Source organism: Lycorma delicatula, chromosome 1 (assembly GCF_047948215.1).
Source record: "Lycorma delicatula isolate Av1 chromosome 1, ASM4794821v1, whole genome shotgun sequence".
Taxonomy (NCBI): domain Eukaryota; kingdom Metazoa; phylum Arthropoda; class Insecta; order Hemiptera; family Fulgoridae; genus Lycorma; species Lycorma delicatula.
Window position 1 is genome coordinate 350,464,025 of NC_134455.1, and position 21,365 is coordinate 350,485,389.

Here is a 21,365-nt window from a genome sequence, read left to right on the forward strand (position 1 = left end):
ATAATATAATTATTATTGTTTTATGATGTACAGTATTGTTGTATTCAGTTGAAAGTATTGATTGTAAAAAAAAAAACCTTTTCCTCATTTATGACTAGCTTAATTGTGATAGTTTTATTTTTATAAGCAACGCATTTGATTAACTGGCAAATAAGCACCAGGAAATACTTTTACTGATAAACACACCAAAAGTTTCATGTTTCTGGAGGTAACTAAATGAAAATATCCAGCGATTAAACAAAATAAAAGTAAAATTACTTTTTTTAATATGAATTCTGTCTCCCCCAACCCGAAGTAACTCTCCAATCACAACTGGGTCCTCAGTGTTAGATGTTGTTTTATGAAGTATAAAATTTCTTAGAATTTAATGAAATAATTTTCCTTACAGGAAGTAGTTATTCTCACTCCCCTTCGTTATATTCACCCTCCACTTTTGTAAAGCTTGGCTCCATCAGAAAATATTTTTTTTTAATAATTAAGCTGTTGAAAGTAAAACCTATAATAGTGTGGAAGTTGTTTTATTTAAATGAATTCATCCCTTAATAATAAATTATTCACAGACTTAAATATTATCCAATGAACCTGTTGTGCGGACAACAGCAAAGAGGAATTGTTTTTTAAAATATAATTACTGAACCAATAACATAAAGCAATCAGTTGTGGATTATATCGTCTTTTATCTAAAATAAATAATTGCATTATATAAATACAAAATTGGTCAAAACGTTTCAGTCATTTGATGCGGTTGATTTCGAAAATCTTTTTTACATTACTCTGGGTGAAAAATTCAATTTATTCATTATTTTTTAAAATTTTACCCTTAAAATATACTTTTGTACTCACCCAGCTACATAGTTATAATCTATGACTACACATTATAGTATATATAAGAGAAAGTCTGCCATTTGAATCAAATTTTAACACAGTACGTTTTGGCAGATCTTGACTTTTCATGACTTCCTAATGCAAAAAAACAAAATTTTAGTTTTTAAAAACTCCAAATGAATGTAAATGTGTATGTTGTCCATACTTGATATTTCTGGACTGAATCGACCAATTTGAATGAAATTTTGCTCAATGATCTCTGTATTTGGAGCATAGATATATTTATATTTTATCACAACCTGTAAAGGGGGTGGGGAGATATAGAGCCCTTTTGGGCTCCCGTTCTCAAAATTTTACTCAAAGAGTAGATAAATCTTTTCACATAATTTAATCCCTCTTTAATAGCTAAGATACTTTATGATGGTGTTTGGTCTTCTCCAAATATTTGAATAAGACCCCAGAAATAATTGAGAGCAAGATACACTTTATTCTTTTTGTAATTTCTGAACTCAAACTCACATTCTTGTACTAATTAGATGATTTCATTACATTAGTATGTCACTTTGATTATGTATTTTTCAATTTTATTAGGAAGTGGGCGATATAAGCCTAATTTTTTTTTGCTTTTCCTCATCAGTTATCATTTTGTTTGATATCTTATTGGACAAACCGATTTTTATGAAATTTTATATGACTTCTGTGAAAGGGTCATTGACGCCATTGGTCAAAGAGATGGGAAGAAACGATCACCATTGATCAAATAACTAAACACTTTAGTACAAGATTAGAATAATTGTTTTTTAGATAATTCTTTACTTGCACATTTATATACTTTAATAATCTACCTAATTCTCCTCTTAAGCATTGCTGTGTTGTGCTCATAATTGTTCTCCTAAGCAGTAGTGGTAGCCAGATCATTCATAACTTTCCTTCTGAAGATGGAAAAGTTATAGATGCTGGTTTTATAAAATTTATTGTAATCAAAACAAAGTGCTCCCAAATTTCAATTTATGTTATTTTATACGTCAAACATTTTTTTATTTTTTGTCAAATTTTCGTCAACACTGTATCTGTTGCCACATACATATTTGCCTCATAGAGAGTATTTTTGAAAACTTAATAGCAAGTAAAATTGTTTTGTGCATCATGAACGTTACAGCACATAAATCAATGCAATACCCTTTCTATACAATATCTTTTTTGTTTTTTTAGCTTTTATTTATTTTTTTAATTTTATCTTGTTTTTGACCTTATTTTAATTTCATTAACTATTTTCTTTGTTTTGTTTGTTAAACAGTTTTACCTTCAAAGTCTATTTGTTAAATGTTACAGTCATAATGACTATATATTATATGACATGAACACAGACCATTCAAACAAACTACACATCCACTTTCAAGAAATATCAGAATCCAATTTTTATATATATATATAAACTAAAATTTTTTTATATATATATATATTTTTTATTCATCACTGTACCAAAAGATACCACTGTTACTTTATATATATATATATATATATATATATATATATATATATATATATAAATCAAAATTATGAAAAGTAAAAAGTACTTTACTTTTAGTACTGCATTTAAAATGTAGTTTCCATCACTTATCTCGCTTTTTCTCTTTTTTTCTGTTTAGCCCCTGAAACCATCATAAGGTATTACATTCGAGGATGAATAAGGATATGTATGAATGTAAATGGAGTGCAATGTCCATTGAAATTCAAAATGCAATCAATATAACCCTCCAAGTAACGCCTTCACTACAGTGGCTGTATAATAGATTAAAAAAAAGTTGTTTATTCCAATCAGTATATACGTCATAATATATTACATAGATCAGGTTAAAGATGGGTAAATATGATATGCCACAGATAAATTAAAAAGGAACTGCCTAAACATATGGCTAGATGGCTACATAATTAAATATAAAATAAAAACTAGGTATTAATTATTATTACGATATAAAGACGTCAAATAATGTTTAAATACATTCATGGAGATACTAAATATCAAAAAATAAGCAAATAGTAATTTACAAATCAGAAAGACTTAATGAAAATTATTCAGCATATATATTTACATGTAGAATGGAATGCAGAAAATTCCTTTACTAAGTAAAGAAAGTACTGTGATCGCAAAAAATTTTGATTTTCTAATTTCAATGGAAATATCTACTTTGACCATCCCTGAATCCATTTTGAATAATTTCAGCATGAGTTTCTGTACGTAGTTTAGTTTCGGTACGTACATATATATGTATCTACATATATATGTAACTCAAAAATGATTAGCCATAGGATGTTGAAATTTTTTTACTTACGACTGTTGTAACATCTAGTTGTGCATCTTTTGATTGCAATCAACTGAACCAAAAATGTCCAAAAAAGCCCAAAATTCAAAAAAATTGGATTTTTTACTTTTTTTAACTGCAGTAATAGGCTCTCATTGAGAGCTTTTCAACGATTTATCATAAGTGGTACTTATTTTCATTGGTTCCATAATTTTATAACAAATAGAATTTTAATTAATGAAATATTTGGATCTACAAGGGAAGGCACATCAGTTCGAAACAGACTTCATCTCCTGTTTTTTAAGTTTTTTTTTAATTTAAATATATTAATTTATTAATAATTGTTAACCCGTGATAGCAGAAAAATTTTTACAATAAATAATAATTCAACAATAAAAATAAAAAAAAAATGAAAAATCAGAAGTTATTAGTGAAATAAAATTTTATGGACTTTTAAAAAAGTGTATATTTAATTTAATAGGCATTATTACATACGTGTATATATATTAGATTTGGTGAAATATCTGATTATTTAAAATTAATTATAATTATAATTTAGAATTGTATTATTTTTGGATTTTCTACTTAAATTTCTTTTTGATTTTGTTTAATTATTCTAGAATTTCTGTTTAATTTTATCTACATTATAGTTAACTACAAAGTGATTAAGAAATAGACCCTCACAAGAACAACATATATATTGAGACATAGATTCTCAATCTTTTATAAATTGCAAAATATTCTTATCCTTTAGTTCATTACCACTCTGATATTGTCATATAATATTTTCCCTAAGTCGGAGTTGACCATCATTTCGTTTATTTGTTTTTTGTTGCAAATCATTTAATCCCTCTTTGGTTCGATATAATTCTTCTGATCTTAATTTGTGTCCACGTTCTCTAGTTTTCAAATTGTCTTTCTCTTTATATTCATCAATCTCTCTTAATCTTTTTATTCTTTCCTTGGTCTTAATGTTTTCTTCCTCTTTATACTTATCATCTTCTCTTAATTTTTTTATTCTTCCCTTGTCCTTAACATTTTCTTCCTGTTCATATTCATGCAGCTGAAGCTATGATTGCTTCTTTTTCATTTTTTTATTATTCATCAAATAATCCAATAATAAAAACTGAATATTTTACACTGTAAGGTCGAAATTATTCTTACAGTTATTAAATTATTAAATATAAGTAATTAAATTATTCTTATTCCAGTTAAAAATTCACATTTTAACACGTTAACATTTTTAATCAGTATACAGGAGTTCACTAAACGTAATAGTTTAATTATTATTACCTTTTATTTATACAACACATCAGAAATCTAAAACCTTTGTTAATCAATAATTCACAAGATACGAATAATACTGTTCTAGTAATATGAGTAATAAAGGGACTTTTACTCTATCCTAATATTTCATGTAAGATTGTTGAATTAATAATTGTGTAAATATTTGATGTTAATAAAAACTAATATTTCAGCAATTGTGTAACTGTCCATTTTATTAAAGAATTGGAGGATCATATCTCACCTTCAAATTAAATAAGTTTAAATGAAGTGCAGCAAAAAATGTGTATATGTAATTTATAATAGGTGCACAAGAAAGTCATGTAGTGTCCACATCAGATTTTTTGTTTGTTTTATCAAATATTGCAGATTCATTAATATAAACAGAAGAATTAGTTTCATTATTCTAAAAGGTGATATTTTTTTCTGTTTATTGTACTCTGATATTTTACAATCCCAACTGTACAAAACAGACAGATAGATAAAAACAGCAAATTAACTTTTCATTTACTACTTGTATATTAAGTAATGAGTTATATTCTTCATTAATTAGGAGAAGAAACATACTTATAATTTTTTTCCAGTATTTATGTAAAATCATATTTAATACAAAATGTTAATATTCCATGATTAGACCAATTACATCTTTAAAATGAAATTTTATAGGTATTATTTTTCAAATGGCTGATTATTAAACTAAAGATAAATTATGACTTCATTTCTTTCTAAATATTTATTGTTAAATTGGCAGTCTTACAGTGCCTAGGGAACATTGAATAAAAATAAAATTAACAATGTAATGTTTAAATAAAAATATTTAAATCCAAGATATATGTATGTATATATATATATATATATATAATATAACTATCTATGCACTCAATATATTGACATATGTGTGGGCGTGAACACAAAAAACATTCATGTCTATTCACAAATGCCTGAAGAGAGTATGTACATATGTATATATACATATGTTGGCCGTGAAAATAAACCTAATAAAATTTTAGTGTGTCCTTCCAGAATTGCTCCAGCACCAATTTGTCAGTAATACCAAAATGAGATCTCTTTTATGGTACCTTTGAGAGAAGAAAGATACAAGTGAGAGATTGAATAACCTTGTTTAGGAGGTGATATCTGAACTCACCGATCTCATCCATCTTTATCTTTACATCTTAAAAATAAAATACAATCAGACCAAGAAAGAGTCGATATATATTTAATTTTATTTATGTATTTTGATGAAATCAAAGATTTTATATATAAAAAGTAACTGAATGCTGATGGAAAATCAAAACCTTAAAAAAAACTGGAAGAAAAAGAAAACAACATTTTTATTCTAAATGTATTTAATTGGAATATTTAAAATCAATAATACAAGCTTTAAATGAAATACTTAAATAAATTAAAGATTCTAACTTATCCTCGTATTTATGTAAGTATGTGCATCAATAGCAAAATAAAGAATAGTCATTTATTCTTAAAAATAACAATATCCACCTCTCTCAAACCAGACAACAGAACAGCATTTTCATTCTCAACTGAATACTTTGGTTTACAAGAAAAGCCCTTGCTTTTGTTGCCATTTTACTTTCTCATCTAGATAGCACTGTAGCTGAGCTATAGCTCTAGAATGGAAAGTATTGTAATCAGTTCAATTTGAGCATATACAATTTTCACCAAATTAATTCCTTAGGTGACACGTAATGGATTAATTGCCATGTGAATTGACACCTAAGGACCCAAAAAAACCGGAAAGAAATTTTTTGATACTAATGTTCATGTGTATGTGTATGTGTGTTCAGTGTCAGCCTAGAATCTCCTTACATCCCTAGAACTACAGGACCGATTTTGACCAAACTTGATCAGATTACTTCTATATATGGGGCAATTATGCAATTAAATTTTCAACTTAAAAGGTGAAGGGGGTGATGCTATAAAGTAAGATCACCCTTAGTATCTCAAGATGTCGCCTAATTAAGGTCTTATTTTTCTTAGTCACATTTGTTAACAATTAACAAATTTTGCAAAATTGCATCCCCACTCCAAAAAATTCTCTAAACTATTGCAATGTTGTGACGTCACAGGTGAGCGGTAGAATTAAATAAATTAATAATATTTAAAGTGTAAAAAAATTAACTCATCCGGCTAAAGTCTCGAACTCGATCGCTCGATTGACTCGGTACCTGGTGCGTTAAGCCTCGCGGCTACACTGGTCTGCCAACCATAAAAGCGAAATTTGTTCTATGTAAGTTGTTAAAGTACATAAGTTTAGTTAGTGCTAACCGTCACCGCTAGTACCACCATATCCACTCGAATTAAATACGTTATGCGCGTGCGCTTTAGTTAGAATCATTGAATTAAATTAACGGAAAATATTATATTTAAATAAAATTATAAATATTTTACATTAAGTTGTGTTTGTAAGCCGTGCATCACAAACAACCCACAGTTATAGGAGATTACTGGAACGCGGCTCTAGTCAAGTGAGGGGCAAGTCCTACAACTGTGTTGTCAACTTTTTTAAAAATTACCAAACCATTTAAAAAAATCTTCCAAAACAATTTATTTAAAATAGAAGTAAAAGAGATTTTATTTATCTTAAAATTATTTCATGTATTTATATTTTAAATAATAAATATGACTTTGATCATGTCTACTTTTTTATTTTATAATTCGTAATACCGGGTGGTCCATTTAAATTGAGACATATTTATGTTTCAAAAACTACACATTTTAAGAAAAAATGTTTCCCATTAAAGCTTTTCTACTTCAAGGGGAAAATACGTTCACAACCTGTTATCCTTGATACGGTCAAATAAAGTTCATTTCAAGGATAACATAATTTTTTTTAATATGAACCTATATCTTTTATTGCAGAATCGATTTTTTTTTTCAAAAAAAGATTAAAATTTCCTTACAGACTTTTTTTCTAAAATTGATAGTTTTCTAGTTATCCATCTTAAAAAATGTTGTAGGCCTATAAATTGGTGTTTTTAGTTTCGTTAGTTCTTGCCCAGCTGATGTTAAATTTTAAATAAAAAATAATCAGTTAAAGGATTAACCTAAATAAAATCCATTTACGAATTAACGAATGTTTTTAATCAAATAATATATGCTATGGTACATAGCCTACATGTGTTGCACGCTTTGATCAGTTAAGTTACGAGGTGCTACCCAGAAGTTCGGGGAATTTTACCATAAAAATAAAATAGCTTATTATTTTATTAATAATAATATTATTATTATTATTAATAAGCCACAACTTATAATTTCCACTGTCTCCTTCAAAGTAATCCCCTTGGGCATTGATACAGTGATCCCAGCGTTTTTGCCATGATTCCATGCATCCCTGGAAATCTGCAGGTGTAAGTGTTCGAAGCACTTTCTGTGTTTCTTCCTGAATCTCCTCAATTGTGTTAAAACGATGGCCTTTCAATTGAAATTTATTTTCGGAAAGAGAAAAAAGTCGTACGGGGTAAGGTCAGGCGAATAGGGTGAGTGGGGAATCACTACCGTCTTTTTGGAAGCCAAGAAATTCCGAACGGCTAGCGATGTGAGCGCGGGTGCGTTGTCATTGTGCAGAACCCAGCTGTTGTTACCCCACAGATCTGAAGTTTTGCGCCTAATGCTTTAACGTAACCGCTTAAAAACTTCACAATAGAACATCCCATTGACAGTTTGACCAAGAGGAACAAATTCCTTATGGATAATGCCTTTGATGTCGAAAAAAACAATCATCTTGGACTTCGCGAACTTGGCGTGCTTTTTTTGGCCGCGGTGAACTTAGCGACTTCCACTGCGACGGCTGCTGCTTACTTTCAGGGTCATACCCGTACATTCATGTCTCATCACCGGTTATGATGTTGGAGATGAAGTTATGGTCATCTCTTGCTGAATTTTTCAATTCACTACAGACAGCTACGCGATTTTGTTTCTGGTCGCTGTTCAACAGTCTCTGTACGAATTGTACAGTAATGCGTCTCATGTTTAAATTGTCCGACAAGATGCCCATCTTTGAATCGTTTGTACCACAAAAAAGTTTTACTTTTACTCATAGCATTGTCACCAAATGCTTCCACAAGCATGCGATAGGTTTCTGCACCGGTATTTTTAAGTATGAAGCAAAATTTGATGCGGGTTCTTTGCTCTTTAAAATCTGCCATTTAGAACTTCGCCGAAACAGTAAAACACAACGTTACACAACCGCACGAAAGTCAACAATGCAGCCTCTCACCGTCACAGCTATTGGAACACTGATATCCAAAGAGTACTGTTAGCCACATCTAGCGGCAGCAGGTCATACCAGCAATGCTTCGCACGCGAAATTCAAATTCTCCGAACTTTTGGGTAAAACCTCGTATGTGGACTATATGAAAATATTTAGTTTAATAAATTACTGATACGTTAACATTGTTTTTAATGCTGTTTATTTAAAATAACAAAAACTAACTCTACGTAAATTATAACAACAAATGTCCTACTTCTATGCATTTTTCGATAAGTTTTCGATACAAAATTTTGATCTGACAGAAGCTATGTATGCTCTACGATTCCCCGATAGAAATACTCCAAGTCGTGCTTCTGTGTATAGAATTGTAAAACAGTTTAGTGATGCTGGAAGTGCGGGAGCCAAAAATAGGAACCGTCAAAATACTATGACTGCGGAAAACAATTAAATAACGGTGTCTGCGACGGTCATTGTAGATCCTCATGTTAGGTTAAGAAGAATTTCACGTGACTCCAGGATATCAGAAACCAGCGTTCTGAGAATATTAAAATGCCTGAAATTCCGTACTACATTTCACTGCATCAGGAATTGCATGGCAACGACTTTAAATTAAGAGTAGCATTTTGTCGATGAGCGCTGGAAAAAGTACAGGTAGATCAACATTTTTTCTTAATGTTCTATTTTCCGACAAATCAGGTTTTACTAATCATGGAGCAGTAAACAGACATAATATGCATTATTGGGCAGTGCAAAATCTACGATGGCTAAGGGAAGTAGAACATCAACGTCCGTGGACCTTCAATGTTTGGTGCGGAATCATTGGCTCTTCATTAATCAGACCGCACCTTTTCGATGGAAATTTGAACGGAGTGAAATACGTAGATTTTCTATTAAATCAGTTGCCTTTACGGCTTGATAAACTACTCTTGGAGAAAAGAAGAACGATGTGGTTTCATCACGATGTCTGTCCGGCACATTATTCAGTTATCACCAGAGTAATTTTGGACTGCGAATACAATGATCGTTGGATTGGTCGATCTGGTCCGGTTCATTGGCCTGCTAGTTCCTCGACATTACTCCAGTAGACAATTTTTATGGGATTACCTTAATGAAAAGGTTTACCTAGAAGTACCATCTACACTTAAAAATATGAAAGAGCGTATACCAATCGTCTGAAAAAATATCAAGAGAGAAACGCTTTTAAATGTTCATAGGTCGTTCTTAAAACGTATTGAAAAATGTATAGAAGTAAGACATTTGTTGCTGTAATTTACATAGAATAAGTTTTTGTAATTATTTTAAATAAAGAGAGTTAAAAAAAATGTTAAGTATCAGTACACTATTCATTAAAACAAATACTTTCATAGAGTCGACGTAACTTAACTGACCAAAGCGTGCTATGGATCCTACCGGTATGTACTATTTGATTAAAAACATCCATTAAACGTAAATTTATTTTATTTAAGTGAATCCTTTAATTGATTATTTTTTATTTAAAATTTAATTTTCTTTTATTTAAAATGTAACATCGGCTGAATGTAATTAATTGATCAGCTGAGCCAGACCTAATGAAACTTTCTTTTATCTTTTTTTTTAACCTCCGGGCCCACCGTTAGGTATTTTTTCAGAGGATGAGATGAATGACAAGAAGTGTGTGAAAATGCCATGCCTGACCGGGATTTGAACCCAGGACCTCCGGATGAAAGGCCGAGGTGCTACCACTAAAAATCATTCATCTCATCCTCTGAAGCAGTACCCAAAAGTGGTCCCGGAGGTTAAATAATAAAAAAATTTTCTATAGAAATAAATCGATACTGAAAATACTATCGATTACCCATTTAGAATAGTGTATAAGATTTTTTTTTACCTTGTAGTGACAATTAAACATACATATAGGCAAAACAGGTGAGTTAGATCAAATGGTAAACAATAAAGGTCAAAATTTGATGAAAGAATATGGTCAAAAGTAGAAGAATTTTGAATTCTATATATCCTCCTTAGCGATTTATTGATTTTGAAGCCAACTTCTCTTTTGTTATTGTGTCAAGTTTCGTATTATGATAATTTGTTTCGTAAATTAAATACAAGGTCTGTTCAAAAAATACGTAGACTAACGTCATAAAACAAAATGTACTTTATTTAAAAGTTACTTGTCTGGGTCCACTTCAAAGTACTCTCCTCCCCGACGCACACACTTATCCCAACGGTGTTTCCACTTTTGGAAACAGCCCTGGAACGCTTCTTTTGTGATGTTCTTCAGTTCCTTCGTAGCATTTGCCTCAATCTCGGGAATCGTCTCAAATCGTCTTCCTTTCAAAGGTCTTTTGATTTTGGGAAACAAGAACAAGTCACAAGGAGTGTGGTCAGGTGAGTAGGGTGGTTGTGGAAGCACAATGATCGAGTGTTTGGCCAAAAATTCACGAGTTCTGAGAGCTGAATGGGTTGGAGCGTTGTCGTGATGAAAAAACCAGTCACCACTCTTCCACATTTCTGGCCTTTTCTGACGGATAGCGTCCCGCAGATGTTTGAGAACTTCAATGAACTTCTCTGACGGTCAGACGTCGATTTGTCCGAACCAGGATGTTGATTTTGTCTACGTGTTAGTCGTCAGTTGACGTGTAAGGACGTTCAGGACGCTCATCGTCTTCATTTGACTGACGATCATCTTTAGAACGTCCATGCCACTTAAAACATGTCGCACGCTTCATAGCAACGTCGCCGTAAGCCGTCTTGAGCATATTAAAAGTTTCACTCGTAGATTTTCGGAGTTTAACACAAAATTTCACAGCAACTCTTTGCTCGTTCAAGTCACCGCCAAACGAAGTACATTTCACAAACAACCGCATTGCTAAGCAACCAATAATGATATTTACAATCAAAAAACTGCGTTGTAAACAGCAGATCTGTATTAACATGGCGACAACAAGCGGATTTGACTGGAACCCACTGGACCCGCACAATTCAAACAGTCTACGTATTTTTTGAACAGATCTCGTATAATATATAAATAATAAATTAATTAATTTAATTTATATTTAAGCTTCTAGCTCTCGTATTGGGTGAATTTGCATATGGTTATTATGGATTTTGATGAAAATGTTGAGTGTGCAATCTTTAAAAGATGCCTAAACCGATCTAAACCAGATTTAATTAGGAATATTTGCTGATATTTTTTCGCTTTTCCTTGATCAATTTTTATCATTAAAAAAAAACATTTTTACACATGAGGTAATCAGTTTTGGACACCTAATAATCCCATTCCACGCTACCCGCCAGGGCAACCCGCCCAAAGGGCCTAGCTGCGGTGACGTGCCATAGGCACGTCCTGCAGCTAGTATATATATATATTCTAGCTGGTGTATACTATATATATATATATATATATATATATATATATATTATCTGTTGTAAGCAACAGATCTATTGCCGATCTAGCCACTACATAGAATGATTAACGATTCTTTTAAAATATTCATTGTTTTAAATTTGATGAGTTTAATATTTTAACAATAAAACTTTCTATATAAAGGGCATATTTTCCAGTTATAACAAGAAATTAATAAATTTAATAAAAATACTAGCTACTCAGTCAGGCATCACTTCGCTCTGCTCTTTGAGGTGTAAAAGGAGATTCAGTTTTTAAAAACTGATTTATTTATCGTAATCGTGTAAAAATATGTAAGTTTAACTTTAGTTATAAAATTCACTAAAATTTTACAAAATAAGAGTAACTGTAATAAGTGTAACACAACCCATCAAGTACATCCAAATGTGCGTTTGTTTTTATGGTCTTAAAAATTTTTTCAACACACGATCCATTTTTTCGTGCCTCACATTAACTGCGTATTACAAAAAATTACTCTTAATTAAAAGATTTTTACTATTTGTTTTAATGGTACTTTAATTAATCATTTCGATTTCTTATTTCTATTTCATAATTTTAACGTTAGCCCATGTACTTCTATCACTTACGCTGTTTGAATTTTTAAAATTGGTTGCAGAGTCTCGGAGATATAATTGAATTTCGGAAAAAGAGAATGACCGGATAACCGGACAACCGAATATCGAGAGTATATCTTTTTTGAGAAAACATTAGCCCTTGTAGTGCTACCAAATACGCTGTTTGAATTTTTACAATTGGTCGTACCGTTCCAAAGAAATAAGTCAATTTCGGAAAAATAATGGGTAACCGAATGATCCAACGTACATCATTTTTATACAAACGTTAGCACTCTAATGGTAAAAAATAAGCTGTTTGAATTTTTAAATTTGGTCATACCGTCTGTAGATACAGCTGAATCTCGGAATAAGATACGTCCGGATAATCGGACAATCGGATAATCGAGAGTATAAAAGAAAAACATAAAAACGACCCTTGCAATAAATAGAAACGTTTTGCCGAATTAGATTTTTTTTGTTTACCTATAAGGTCCTTAATCTTTCATTTCAAAGAAATCAACTCTTTTTATATTTTTTTAAATATATATATAGATTGTGATCATTCTTTTTTTACAAAAAAATATTATTTAGGAGCAAGTATGACTTTATCTACGTGGAACTCTATGGACAATTCTATCTTCAACTCTATGCAAAAAATGAAATCAAAACACATTCTGTCAAGCTTAAATTTTCGTTCGATCATTTTCCTAATACATGAAGTTTTTTTTTATATTTCAATGTAAGACATTATTTTCTTCTACATATAACACTATGCCTAAACATATTTACGTTGAGCAAATGTTTTTTTGCAAACCATTTATATATTAGATATCAATGAAAGAGATGCGATCAACAAAATGTATCACAATTTATTTTTATATAGTACTTTTAATAGTGTTTCGTATCTTACTGAATTCATCCTATAGAATTCGTTGTAGGATAAAAACAATTTATCTCGTATTAAAATGGGATTCCTAGAGATAAAAATCTGATGTAGACAGTACATGACTTACTTGTACGCCTATTAAACTACACATATTTTTTATATATTTAAATTTTTTATTACATTTTTTTATTATTGAATTATTATTTATTGTAAAACTTTTTTTACAATCTCACGTTAATAATTATTAATAAATCAATATATTTAATTTTTAAAAAAAGGAAATGAAGTTGGATTCTCGCCGATGTGCCTTCCCATTGTAAGATCCAAATATTTCATTAATTAAAATGTATTGGATTATTACTCTGGAACCAATGAAAATAAGCACAACTTATGATATATTGTTGAAAATCTCTTAAGGAGGGCTTATTACTGCAGTTAAGTAAAAGTCCAAAATCCAAATTTTTTGGATTTTTGGCTTTTTTGTACATTTTGGTCCAGTTGATTAAAATCAAAAGGGAAGGTGCACAACTAGATGTTATAACAGTCCTATTTCCAAAATTTCAACATTCTACGGCTAATTGTTTTTGAGTTATGCAAGATAACTCTCGATAAGTCTCAAGGCGGAGTAAACTGCATAGGCCTCCCAAAAGGACACTGAGAAATAGGCACTAAGCTTATATATTATCTCGTTGTCAGGGAGTATTATTGAACAGCTACATCTATCGGAACATCGGAAACAGAGCTGTATAGATATTTGTGTACCCTTGTACTTCTTAGTCATCTCGCTAAATTGACCCCTACCAGGTTGGTAACGTGGGTCCCGTTTGCGTCTTCCAGATGGTAAATATTCAATCTTTAGAGAAGTACACAACTAAGGAGTGCCGCATCATATTTCCTTTCCGAGAATCCTCGTATCAGACAAGCCTAGATCCTGGTGACAGTGAAGCAGTCTGAGATTGAAAGGCTGCGGTAAGGACTTCTTCCACTCGAGTTATAGAGTGCGAGTGGGCCTAGTCATCTGCCTTGTGCAGTTGGAGAAATGGGATCTACTGATCGCATACTTGATACTTATAGTATATTTCCAAATGTTAGGGAGCTGCGAGCAATTAGGTGAGTTTCCCACAATCGAAACATAACTCAATTCCTTTCCGGACATGGTGCATTTAGAATAGTTTGGCTAGGTTTAGTTTGGCTGATTCGGGCTTGTGCCCGGACTGTAGGGTCGATGACACTGTAGACCATGTCCTTTATGTTTGTTCCCAGTACGAGGCAACCAGAGTTGTTAGGGAACTCAAGAGAATAAATTCCTTTCTTGGTCTGCGGATCAACTGGAAGATTCGCAGAGAATGAATTTCGAAATAAGAGAATGACCGGATAACCGGACAACCGGATATCGAGAGTATAACTTTTTTATGAAAACATTAGCCCTTGTAGTGCTAGCAAATACGCTGTTTGAATTTTTACAATTGGTCGTACCGTTCTGAAGATATAAGTCAATTTCGGAAAAATAACGAGTAACCGAATGATCCAACGTACATCATTTTTATGCAAACGTTAGCACTCAACATGATAAAAAATAAGCTGTTTGAATTTTTTAATTTGGTCATACCAACTGTAGACATAACTGAATCTCGGAATAATATATGTTCGGATAATCGGACAACCGGATAATCGAGAGTATAAAAGAAAAACATAAAAACCACCCTTGCAATAAATAGAAACGTTTTGCCAAATTAGATTTTTTTTTTGTTTACCTATAAGGTGCTTAATCTTGCATTTCAAAGAAATCAACTCCTTTTTTATATTTTTTTTATATATATAGATTAGTGATCATTCTCTTTTTAGAAAAAAAGATTATTTAGGAGCAAGTATAACTTTATCTATGAAAGTAGATAAAGTCATACTTGCTGGCTTCCTCCAATTCCTCACACTGAGCAGAACGACTGAGGGGTTATAAGTAGAGTAGTACCTTGGGTGGCTAGGGACTGCCTGGACAGTTGATTGTCTGCAGAAAGGTGTGTTGGCATCAAGCCACGGTTAGTCAGAACAAGTATGGTTATTATTATTATATTTGTTGTTGGTGGAACGACGACTGTACTGCCGCGGGTATGGGTAACCACGCAGCCGTGAGGCGTAGCGCCATCTCGACAACGGTAGTTTATGTGATGAAGTAAATTTTACCCATGACTCTGCAATGGAACTGAGTGGGAATAGGAGGTCTATCCTCCTCTCCCTGGTAGACCAGACCAGAGTCCATAATTGTAATCAAATCAGGAGTATAAACTATAAAGTTGAGTTAACTAAGGGAACTAGGAATAAATTTTGTTGTGAACAACATTTCTTGTGGTATGTTATTATTGAATTTGCCTTGAATAATTATGAGACATTTACTCACAAGTAGCTCAATTAAGTGTAGAATTAGGTGTGGGGTTCATGCTTCCGTGAACTCAGTTAGCTAGTTCAGAGAGCAACAAAGTAGGACAGACAAAATGTCCAAAAGAAGCTTATAGTGAACGCGTAGCCTGAGTCATTAATTCACTGATGCAAATATCTACTGAGGCATTTACATTAGTGGCATCCTAATGAGGCTTGGCTTATTACTGTGAGATGTAAAAAGTTGGAGGATCAAAAGACAATCTCCGTTAAAGCCCATCAGGGCTAGGAACAGGGAAGGTGATATGGCAACCGGAATTGTCAGAAGACGTGTGTCTTCCCCTACAGGGGTTAGGATGATCACATACTTGATAGCCTGGTATTTCCTCCTATAATGTAATGGGAGTTCATAGGATTCCGTTAGTAAACTTGGAATAGGTAGTGCCAAATGCCCCTACGGATATTCGAATGTACAGATATTCATCAACAAATCATTAAACACATCATACTTGTATTAAATATGTATTAAACACTAAAGAAAAAGAAATGCTGAAATTATAAGGTTTATCAAATTTTAAGTTGAAGAAATAAGTTTGCATTCTTTACCAAAACATGGAAAGAGAAAAACCAAGGCAATCATTGAATTTATAGGTGGTTTAATGCTTTAGTAATTTTGGATAAAAAATTATTGCAGTAGCGTTTATAAATTAATAGAATGTGGACAAAGCTTGAAAATAAAAAAAGAAATGTAATTAATTAATAAGAATATTTATTAACGCCTTTTGAATTATTTTTTATACTTAATATCATCATGTCAATTTAACATTAGCTCATGTGTTTAATCATAAAAAATATAGATCGATATTTAGAAAATTAGAAATGTTAATATCCTTGTGTTTATAATGAATCTTTACTAAAAAAATATTAGCTTATTCTTAAAAAATAACAACAATATCCACCTCTATAAAACCAAACAATAAAATTGTTTTCATGTAACTAAACATAACTGTGTCAAACAAATATTTAATAAATATAATTAATAAGGCTAATACATAATAATATATTTAATAAGGCTAATTACAAAATTAAAAACCACCCTAAATTTTCTACACCTCATTTAATGTTTACGTACATATGTACTCAACTAATTTTTACCCATTAATATATTCTGAATTGTAATTTATTTTTTAGTTATTTTATATATTTTGTGTTATTACATATTGATAATGCATGAATTCCTTATATAATGTATATAATAATGTACTGTTTAGAACAAAAATTTGTTTATAATATTTTTTTTTTTGCTTTTAAAATAATAAAAAAAAATTATTGAAGGCAGAAAACATTTGAAACTTAAGTTGAGATTTATGTTAATCATTTTTTATTCAGCTATCTTAAAAACTGAATTATTTTTCAAAAATATATAAACTAAGTATTAAATGCAACCAATAATTTCTGGAATGAATGTTCTAATTCATCATTTAGTTAGTATAATGTACATTTTCAGAATAACTAGTAGTAACAACTAAACGGTCAATAATTGCTGGTGAAACATTTATCCACCTTTAAGAGAAAAATAAATAAAAATATTTTTTCTCATTCCTGTTACAGAAATGACCTTTTTAATTTTTTTTTATTTTTTTACTATAAATAGTTTACTATAAATAATTTCTTTCACACAAAAACAAGTAAAATTTGTTTAATTAATAAAATATGGTTACAGTTAAAGTATATCTTAAATTAGGTGGTACCCTCTATAATAAATGTATTGTGATGGCTGATTACCATCAATTGAAGTTAACATAAAGATAAAAAAAAAATTAAAAACTATAATGGGAACTTCACATAGAAATTAACATAGCAAAACATTAATATAGAACACTATCAATAAAAAAAAGTAAAACAATAATTTTAAACAGCCTTATAAAGAAAACAAAAATATGTTTACATTTCATTAAAATAATTTGTCAATATTGGCAATTTAGCAAATTCTGTCAAATTTCAAGCATTTTTAATGTTATAAGTAAAGAATTTTTTTTTTTGTAGGAGCCAAGTATGAGTACAATCTTTTAAGAACTTCCAACCTAGGCATAGTAGTAAAAAAAAAACAGCTTTTTTCAAAGTCGGAGTGGCAGAAGTACAATTATTTTTGCCTTGCCCACTCCTAAAGTTAATAATACTGTATAAATGTACTGAAGAGGTAAACATTTAAATAATGTAAACAATACATGACATCTATTCTTGCCAAGAATTAAATGAACTACATGTTTATGTTCTATAACAGATGGCTTAATAACAATTTAGTAAGCTCTATCTAGCTGTAGACTATGCAGTAATTGTGACTGAACTGAAACAAAATACAACATTACTTTTAAGGAAACAGAGAAATTTTAGAAAATAGAACTTCACGATAATCAAATTGGTTGTTCTTTTAGCATTGTATAGTGCTTCCAGGAAAGCCTAAAGTCTAACATTAGACCTAAATATCTTCCAGAATTCACCTATAGCATTCAGTTACTAGCACAAGTTAATTCATTACTACATTTCAAGCTGTGATATTTAATGCTAACAAGAAGTGGTACTGTATTCTGCAACAAAAAAAAATAACACAGAAAGTCTTTCTCTTATTAAGAATTATTTGTCTGGAACATGACATTCTGTACAATCCAGCAATGAGTCCTCTTTAGATCTATTTTCAATATCATTCCTATAACAGAAAGTGTGAGATATGTAGGAAAGCACTGTATCATCCACAGACCCAGTTACACTACCTCAAAAATTGGCCATATGCAATCATTTATATAAAACTTTAACTCAACAGAAATACTTGTACAATAGTTACAATTCTCTGGAAAAAGTAATAATCTCTGAAATATTTTAAAAGGAAAATGTCTGATCAGTCAGCAGCCTTAAACTTTGTTTTGGGGTTTTTCAGTATTAAAGGAAAATAATAGATAACTCAAATAGGTATTTTTTGTGCAATAAAACTACAAAAAAATGATAAAAATAATTCCTAAAATTACTTTTTTTCTATGTAATAATCAAGAGTAAAATTAGTAGCCCATATTCAGCTGCATGACAAAAAGTATAAGATTTAATTGCAATTATAAATGTCTGGGTTTGTTTGACACTAATTGTAACAAGTAACAAAAATTAGTTTTGAACGATTCAATAAATTCAAATGAAACCTGTTTTATACAGTGGTTGATGTTGATGAAAAAAAATTACAAGTGTATTTCACAAGAAAAAATAATTATTTACATTATGGTGCATAATTTATTGTTAAAGAATATTTTATAATAATACTTCCAAGCAATATAAATATATGTAGGGGTCGGTTTAGATGGAATTGGGGTTGAGGGTTGATACTACTGTACAATCAGTGTGGTGGAGGGGAGATTGCAATGAAGAGGGTCTGGGAGAGGTAGATGCACCTTCAACACCCTCCCTACCACCCTGCTGATTCTCAACAAACTCTTGCATACCTCTCAGTTCCCTCCCCTTTCATCCGCTAGTAACCAACCCTCCTACTAGTCTAGACTGCACTACTACAATGCACTAAAATATAACATCAACTGCTACTCGTCTGGAACGCAGTCGACAAACTAGTTGAGGTAGAATGTAGGTCATCTGACAGACACTATGCCCCATTTCACTTAATATCCCATTTTATTTAATATAAATATAATAAATTAGGTAACTTGGTGCACAAATACAGATTTTTCAAAGTGCAGGTTTTACAAATGCATTGAAATATTTTCTTCAAGAAATTACCGTTTTTTTATTACTTTTCCCTTACTATGATCATATTTTATTATTCTACCTGTAACTCTGCATCAATTTTTCAGATTATCAAGTTTCTATCAAAAGCAGTAAATTGGTTCAAATTACTTTTTTATTAATTTTTTCAAAAGAAAATACAGTGCTCGAATTAAAAATAAAATTTTATAATTAGTCACAGGTTTTAATACTTGTTCAATTCATTTCATACCTACAAAACAATGATAAGTATCTTATTTCACATATTATCCAACAATTATACAAACTATAAATTTACAAATAAACGTAATCTTTATACCAGTAGTGTCCAACCTTTAATCGGGCTTGAGCCAATTAAGAATTTAAAATTTTTTGGTGAGCTGCATATATATTTTGCTTCTAATATTTCAATTTAAAATGTATATAATGCACAAAAAAATTACACTGTGTTAAAGAAAATGCATAATGTATTAAGAATTCAAAAACAAATTAAATTTAAGAAAAACATATTTTAATGTAAAACCTGACACTGCATTTCTTCTGTCAGTTTCTTGTACTCTGATATATACGATGTTGTAGCTAAATTCATGCAGTCATTCAGATGTTCTTTAGTTATCCTAGATCTGAACTTTGATTTTAACAAGTTCATTGTTGAAAAAGGTAAGTTGATCCAAAGCAGAAGTATAGCCATTAAAAAGTTTCTTTTAAGAATGGATATTTTTTCTCATCTATGAGTATCCAAAAATCTGTTTGTGATTTCTTGTTTTTAATTGTCGATCAGATTGAAAATGAATTATTTTCATTTCTAAATTAGTAGCATTTTTATTTATCATATTTGCAACTCGTGATATTTCAGAAATATTAGTATCAACAAATAAATTTAAAATGAATGAAGGAAGCAGTTGGCTGAATAGTACAAAAATTAGAAAATCTAATTTTGAAATTATTTTTAAGATCAGCAAGAGATTCAGAATATTTATTTGTTTCAATTTTCTTATATTTCTTAACGTAGTTCTCCAAATTTGTAAAGTGATCAAAGTTACATTCCTTTATTTGGGCCATCCACAAATTTAATTTTGATTTAAATCCATTGATACTTCCTATTATTTCAATAACAGTTTTTTCTTTTCCCTGAAGTTCAAGATTGAGTATATTCATTTTAGTTGTTATGTCTGTAAGAAAAGCTGAATCAGATAACCAGCTATGATCACTAATGTCTACATAATTTTTGTTTCTAGATTCTATAAACAGTTTTATATCTGGAAGAAGCTCTAAAAATTGTTGCAGGACTTTTCCCTTACTAAGACATCTAATTTCAGAGTGTAATATTAAAATTCCATACTCAGCATCGAGTTCATCGATCAGTTTTTGAATCTGCTCTGAAATGGTCTGCCATGAATAAAATTGACAATTTCTAGAACAACTTTCATCACGTGTTCATAATGCAGCACTTTTGTACATAATACCTGTTGATGTGTGATACAGTAGTAGTGAAAAAAATTTGGAAACTCAGCATCATTCTCACAAAACATGATAAAAGCAATTAGCAGAACCAACCGTGACAGGTGCGCCATCTGTTGTTATGGATACAAGTTCTTGAAGCAGAAGATTAATTTCTGTGTTATGGTTTTTAATAACTTTGTATTTGTCCTCCCCACGTGCATTTCATTTTAATGGCAAAACTGACAGTATATCTTCCTTTACTGACAATTGTTAAAAACCATCCTTATAAAAATATTTATTTGAGCGACACTGCAGATATCTG